The sequence below is a fragment of the Periophthalmus magnuspinnatus genome, chromosome 23, assembly GCF_009829125.3.
Source record: "Periophthalmus magnuspinnatus isolate fPerMag1 chromosome 23, fPerMag1.2.pri, whole genome shotgun sequence".
NCBI lineage: Eukaryota > Metazoa > Chordata > Actinopteri > Gobiiformes > Gobiidae > Periophthalmus > Periophthalmus magnuspinnatus.
In genome coordinates, this window is record NC_047148.1 from 5,430,830 (window position 1) to 5,438,355 (window position 7,526).

The window sequence follows — 7,526 nt, forward strand, 5'->3', positions numbered from 1 at the left end:
AGAATTAGGGCTTCGTTCTCATTTTACAATGGCCTTTGTTCAAGGCAGACAGGTAGTTTAATAAAGTCAGCTATAAAGCACAATAGTTTAGAAATGATGGTGTCTTCTTCACTTATAAAAGAAAAAATATGTTACTTAAGTTTTAATTATAGTTGTATGTAAGCTATTGCCTTTCCATTTGCTTTAAAATCAAACTGTATGAGAGGTCACCCGTTTTCACACATTGAGACCAGTATCATGATGTTTTAGACACAGAGGTAAAGTTCTAACCTCAGGCCTTAACTGAACAAAAGACTTGTCTGCTCAGTGTGCAACTAAAGCTTTGTCTAAAATGACTCTTGTGGCCTGGCTTTCATATGGTGGTTAATATTGTCATTCTCCACACAATAAAAGGTCATATCATTCATTTGTTCAGGATAGTCTAGTTTAGACCTGGTGAAGTCCTGATTTAGACAAGGCGATGTATGTGCTGCTTGGTAAAAAAGGACCACAGGAGATTTCAAGCATCCTGGTTCTTAATCCTGTTTGCTAAAAATGTTGGTTGTTAGTGGTGTTCCAGTACTCTGTGTCACAATACCTCCATACTCTGATACCAATACTCACGTTTTATGGAGTCATGCCTTTTAAAGATGCTATGTTATGATTTTTGTGAGCTTTAAGCCATGTCAGAATGGTTTTACATCATCAAAAACATACCTATAGTGGTGTTTTGTTTAATTTACGCATGTTTGATTAACCCTTTATTAATAGTCTGTCTACATCTCCTAAAATAAAAATGCTCTGTTCCACCTTGTGATGACACAAAGTGGTAGTTTTCAAGTTAATAGCTAACTTTTACTTGTAATTCAGTAGAGACTGGCAATTCCAGGAATGGAATAATCCAAATGATTCTAGTGAAGATGTATGGAGTTTAAAAACACAGTAGAGAACTTCCTGTGTTACAACATGTCATCACAAGGTGGTGTTTTCCATTTAAGAGAAGAATTCAACCTAATGTGTCAACCTTATGTGGTAAACATATGTGCATGAAACAAAAACACAGAAGTCTATGTCTATCTTTTTGATGAGGAAAGCAAAGGACAGCATCAACACAATACTTGAATTACTGTATTTTTAAGACCTTAGATATCAGTGCCTGGTGGAATTATTCCTTTAGGAAATGGGACTTACACCGTTACCAAAATATCTGCTCTCAAGAAGTGATGCAAAAAAATAAAATAAAGCAATTAAATATTTCCATTATTTGTTGTTTGTATTGTATTTCATTGTTTATATATTTCTCTATTTTGTTACTTTATGCAATTAGGCCTGCCACAATAATTACTATATTGACTTATCATTCAATATATGAAAGCTGGAACAGTATATTTTGGGCCTCGATATTTATCATGAGTTGAGATGAGAATTGAGGGGGGTGAATTAATCCCTTTTATGCCTAATTATTAGTATATTCTGCCATTTATTTGTTGCAGTTCTTTTAATGAAACAGTCTATTTAAAAATGGCTTACTGGGATTATCTTGCATTATTGCAATTTTAATTAGTGGCATAATGTAGTTTCAATATTATCGTTTATATCAGTATTTATGTGTAGCAATATATTGTGCTTCAAAATTTGTTATTGTGACAGGTTTAAATGCAATATATGAAATACATGTCACTGCTCCTAACCAAGCACAGTCCTCAAAATGAAACTTTGCCTTGACGTCTTACCCACATTTCTGTGTCGCCTGTTCCTCAGCGCAGTGATCAGCTTCAGAGGTCTGTAGCTTGAGGCTCTGAGCACAAAGACTGGGTTTTGTGTCACTCTTGGTCTTTGTTAAGAAGAGAAATGTAAGCTCCGGTTTATATTTAGAACATGTTTTCTTTTAAATCCTTTTCTTAACATATCTGTGTGTGTGTCTGAAGACACTGTGAGTGATTTTATCCAGGATGATTGAAGAAGGGATTACTGTATTTCATTTTAGACATTTGTAATATGTTGGTCAAATGTCTTTAGGGAATACATTTTTATTTAAGGCGCCAACCAAGATACTAGTGCATTCACAACATAGATTGTATAAAGAGGATTGTCACTAAGGGAGTGCCACCTCATAGCATTTGGAATTTGGAGCTAAGTTTCATATTAGGAGTATCTTAACAAAGAGCCAATCTGGAACGAGGCTATTGAAGGTAATGGCCCTTCTCGCAACGCTGTCAATCAAACCTGTTGCTAATGCTACCAATGTTACTGTTCATATCTTGAATTAAGGACACAACAGGGTCAGTACTAACATTTTAAGACCAAAGCGACGAGCCTGACAACAGCAGTTACAGTGAGAGGGGCAACAGTTTTCCAATGTGAAGTGAATTGTAGCCAGACTCAATAATGGTGGAATGGCAGCGGTGGCGCAATGCTCACTTCATATTTGGAATGTAGTGGCTAGCAGGTTAGCTATGTCCAATTTTATATAGTCTATGATTCAAAGTCATGAGAGCTTAGAGAACAGATTAGTGTTTGGAGTTTGGACAGTATTTTTCAAAGACTAGATTTTGACCCAAAATCTGAGACTTCTGGGTTAGTGCAAACTGAAAACTCTATTTAAAAAGTTTTAAGTTCATAAACAACAGCAGAAGTTATAGTTGGCAAATGCTTTATAATTAATTCCCAAAACAGCACTCTTGCACATGCTTATAAAATACAGTTACATTAAAAGCATGTGGATTATTCTAGTAAATTATTTTTTCATACCAGTTGTGACCAGATGTGATGTTATATAAAACTGTACAGTGTTACATTCATCTTTTTTTTTTTTTTTCAAATCCTTTTTTCAGCCATAAGAACTCAAACAAATGAAAGATTGCGTTTATCCTGTAGGTCACATGTAGGTCACAGGGCAGACAGATTCAATCAGAAACATGTTTGGTGCATGACCTTGCTATTGATGTACAATTTATTCCAGGTTATAAAACTCTGTGTTATGCTCCTAATATTGATTTACTTTAGTTCAGTGAGTTGTAAATTACTATTAACTGCAGTTATCAAATCGAAGTTATCGATCTGGGAAAAATGTCAAAATAAAACCCTATCAAAGTCATATTTATTTCATTTATTTAATGTATTTTTTCCCCTTATCAAAACATAAAAATGTGAGTATTTATATTAAGGTGCATGGCCATTGACAAGACAGACTTTTAAAATAAATATCTCAAGAAAGGAATACTCCACTACATTGCCTTGTAATATACCATTATATTTATCTAATATCTGAAATCCTCTTCAAACCACATGCTTTTAGTGCCTTTTGAGACATGTTGATTAAAAAAGTCTCACATCTAGGCCTGTCATGATAAACACTATATTGACTTATAGTTCAATACATGAGAGTTAACTAATTAACATCTATGACTCATTAAGTGTTTAATTTATTTATTACTGCTGATGTTCATTAACAATACTGTACATATAGAAAAGTCTTTTGGGGGAGATCCTGCTTCAGGGTTTTTGTGTCAGTGGCATAATGGTTTCATCTATAATTTCTTTAGCAATATGTCATATTTCACAATTTGTTATCGTGACAGGCCTATCCACATACAATTTATTACATTTTGATTTGATTCAATTTCATTTTGATTACTTACACAGCCCTAAATCAAATACATAAACTATTTGTCCTGATGTCTGAGAATATCCCTTTTCACATTACTTTTCAAGGAGATAAGATGGGGTTGGAAATCGTCAGTTGAGTTTTTGATTTAAGAACACTTCTTAATCCAAAGGAAGTACTCAAGTGTACTCCTCCTTTGTCCCTTGTTCTTCAAAAGCCCTAAATATAAAATCTGGGACACTTGGAGCCAGAACTGTGGTGATGTGATGGAGGGGAGGAAATGACTGCGAAACATTAAAAAAACTGATGATGACAGGAGTGCTGAGCCACAGGATGGCTCTATGACCTTTGAACTCTGACCTCTGAGTCAACAAGCGAATGAGCCATCAGTGTCCCCCGGTTACTATTCATTCATCATATTCATTTGTGCTGGTCATTATTTTTAATCAAATAAAGTAATTATAATAATGATGAGAGTTACAGTGAGAAACTACAATTCAGTAGAGACTCAAACTTTCATGGGTAATTACTGCATATTCAAAAAGCTCCACTGGCCATGCTTTTGTAGTAGTGGTAGTAGCAGTAGCATGAAGTAGCAGTTGTCACGAGGGGTAATTATTGCATAAGAGGTATTCAAGTAACATTTAGTGGTCACTGGCCACTTGTACTACAAATGTTCAATCCATCTTGCTATATGGCAAAGTTGGCATTAGCATATTTTGCATTGTATATTTAAAAAGTAGCAATAGTAGAAGTAATGGTGGTGGTAGTAATAGTAGCTGCAGTAGTAGTAGTATTTGTTTTTTTAATTCAAGGTGCTTGTGTGTGTTTTTCTGTCATGTAGTACTATGCATTATCAGTAGTCACTCTTTTACTGCATTTTAAAATATTCTGCAGTTCGAACATGTACATTTAATTTGTTTTTTAGAGTCGTTGCCATTTAGTCCAGATGAGCTACTATATGGAGATGTTGACATTTACACATGCAGATATGATGATGTTTGTGCATCTCTCCTTGCTTATGGGCCTGACTCTGTCTGATTACTCCTCCTTTAGGCTCATATTAAACTCTGCCTCTCTGGAGATGTGACCAAGAGCGCACATATATATGGTTACATTACTGACTGTATAACATTATGGTCTTTGTCAGAGGGCATTTTGTTTACAAATCAGCCGTGACGTCTCATTATTTGCATACCATCCAAATAAGACGATGTCTTTGTAGGGTATTCAGATTACATTCACTCCACTAAAGTCACATTCTTACTGCTAACCTGTAATATCCAGCATGCTGTGGTCTCTATTCATTGATGTGTAATTATTCTGCTACAGGTATAAGCAGATCTTTTATCTCTACAAGATCTTGCCAAGTAACCTAACATAAAATTTTGTCTTCTTGGCACTACGCTATTAGCCACATATTTCTCAGTCTTGATTAAATAAATAAATGTGACTTATCCTATTACAGTTCATGAACAGACAAGGTTTATTAAACATAGAATTACTGAATCAAGATATAATAAAGATATAAAATAGCTTAGATGTTTAGTGGGCGACAGTTGCTTGCGTTGCTGAGTATTTGTTCACTGATCCGAAGGTTGGCTTTTTGAATCCCGCTCTTGACGTAAACATTGATTGAGCAGTGAGATCCACAGACCCACAGGTTTGTGGTGCGATTCCAGCTCCCGCAGATTAATGCTCTCATTGGATTCTTGAGCAAGACACTTAAACCACCTCACCCCCAGTGCAGACACTGTTGTATGGATGTGTGTGTGAATAGGGGAGTGGTTCATTGATTTAAAGCACTATATTAAAATGTGGCCAATTACTGAAGTATTGTTACAATGATGGTCATGATTAGACTGGGGACTTGAGCTGTGTAGTGTATTTTAATTTCCAGTATTTCATATGACAGTTTAATTTCCCCCCGCTATATAATTGTTGTTTGAGTCAGACAAAGTGATAGGGTTAATAACATCTTGCTTTGGGGATATATTCAGCTCCTAGCTCTGAAAGTAATGAATATAAAACTGTAAAGATACCATATTTGTATTGCACCCTCATTACATCCTATTAGAGTTTAAAAATTCCTCATGGTTCACACTCCGTCCCCATTTGTTTCCCTCTGTTGTGATGATTAACTAGGAGCTTCATCTGACGGGACGTGTGGCCGTAATTAGCCATGTCCTAGGGTAGTTTGAGCTCCCCTCTCTCCCTGTGCTGATCTCAGCTAAACTATTCAGAGTACACAGTAGTAGATTGTGTATTTTGTGTTGCATTCATGTCCACACCGTCCTCTCCAGTAGTTCACAGATTTACTGATGCCTGCCTGCACTGTAAAAAATAAAAAAATGAAATACTAAATAAATGTATTGAGAATTTAATTTCTATTTGACAAATTTTAACTAGATTTATGTAGTTATTTGATCATCTAGATTATTTTTTCAAGTTGTTTTGGGACTGGTTGCATTTAATGAGGCAACAAAAAACTACTATTTAGTAGAACAAAAGATCTTGAAACTAGTCAGAAATATAAATTCTATACTTTCTCTCACAGTAAATTGCTGATATTTATGACAAAAATAAGTTTCAGTTTTATCACAGTTTGTTGCTATATAATGTCTTAAACGGGTAACAACAACTATCTTCTTTTGCCTAAGGTCACTTCATTGTGACTGGTTAAATCCACCTGTCACTCACTCTGAGGCTGATAGAAACTGACCAATAGGAGGAGAGTATGAATAAAGGTTTGTGTTGTAGCATACAGCTGCATTAAGTAGAGAAGCACTGACAGTTTTTGACAGTGTCACCAACATCCCATACAGTCACAAGGATGAGATCACAATTGAATTTTATTGTCAAATCACCAAACACCAATCCATTGCCAAAACTACTCAAGATAAATATTTTTTGATATTCAGTTATTCAGGTTTTGCAGTGCACTCTCCTGGCACCTTCACCTCGATGCTGTGTCTGCTACATGCTGCTGTGACGACATTAGATCCACACAGATGCACCTACAGTTCATGAATAATGAAGAGGACGAGATGCACTGAGCTTTTAACTTTGACCGATTCACCTCCAAAGTCAATGTGACAGGGGTTACTGGCATCACTTCTGGCTCATGTTTACTGTAATTATTCTCTGATTAAAATGTTTACATTGATCAGCATTTATTGCATATTGGGTAATATAACTTAAAAGGTCAATCAATATATTTGATTAGATATTGCATTGTATAAAGATTCAAATAAGTGATGTGTATACCATAAAGAAAGTAGGATTATGTTTCTGTATATCTTATGCCCAGCTGTATTTCTGCCATTGATTCAATACAAAAGATAACGCATAGATCACTTTTCACTATTGGGATATTGTTATTTAAAAAGACATAGATGCCTTTGTTTGTATGTTTATTTGTATTTTATAACTACATATTCGAGATATTGTAAATATTAAAATTGTCAAATTACAGATAATATAATCTCAAGTATGTGCTATATTACAGTATGAATATGAATGGACATCAATAATACATCTCCCTTTGCCAACCGTACCCCAGTTGCATTGCTTAAGATACATAATATGACACAGTGACCGAAAGGCATCTCCTCTGGTTCTACTCTCAGCTGACACGTAGGCCTGTCATTATAATGTATTTCGAAGTGTGATTATATTATTGAAGAAAATTTAGACAATAGACAGAATAAATAATCCTTCAAAAATCTACTACGGTACCTCGGTAATCTCTAGTACTATAATTCATCTAAAAGATTAGCTGCATAAATAAATAAATAGGTGAATGGAAAAAAAACTCTATTAGTTTATATAAAAGTCATAAAAAATATTTATCCATTTGAACTGCTAAGATCTCATTGTAGTACAGAGAAACTAAAATTCTACACCAGTACAAAGAAAAAGTATCAACAATAAAATCACT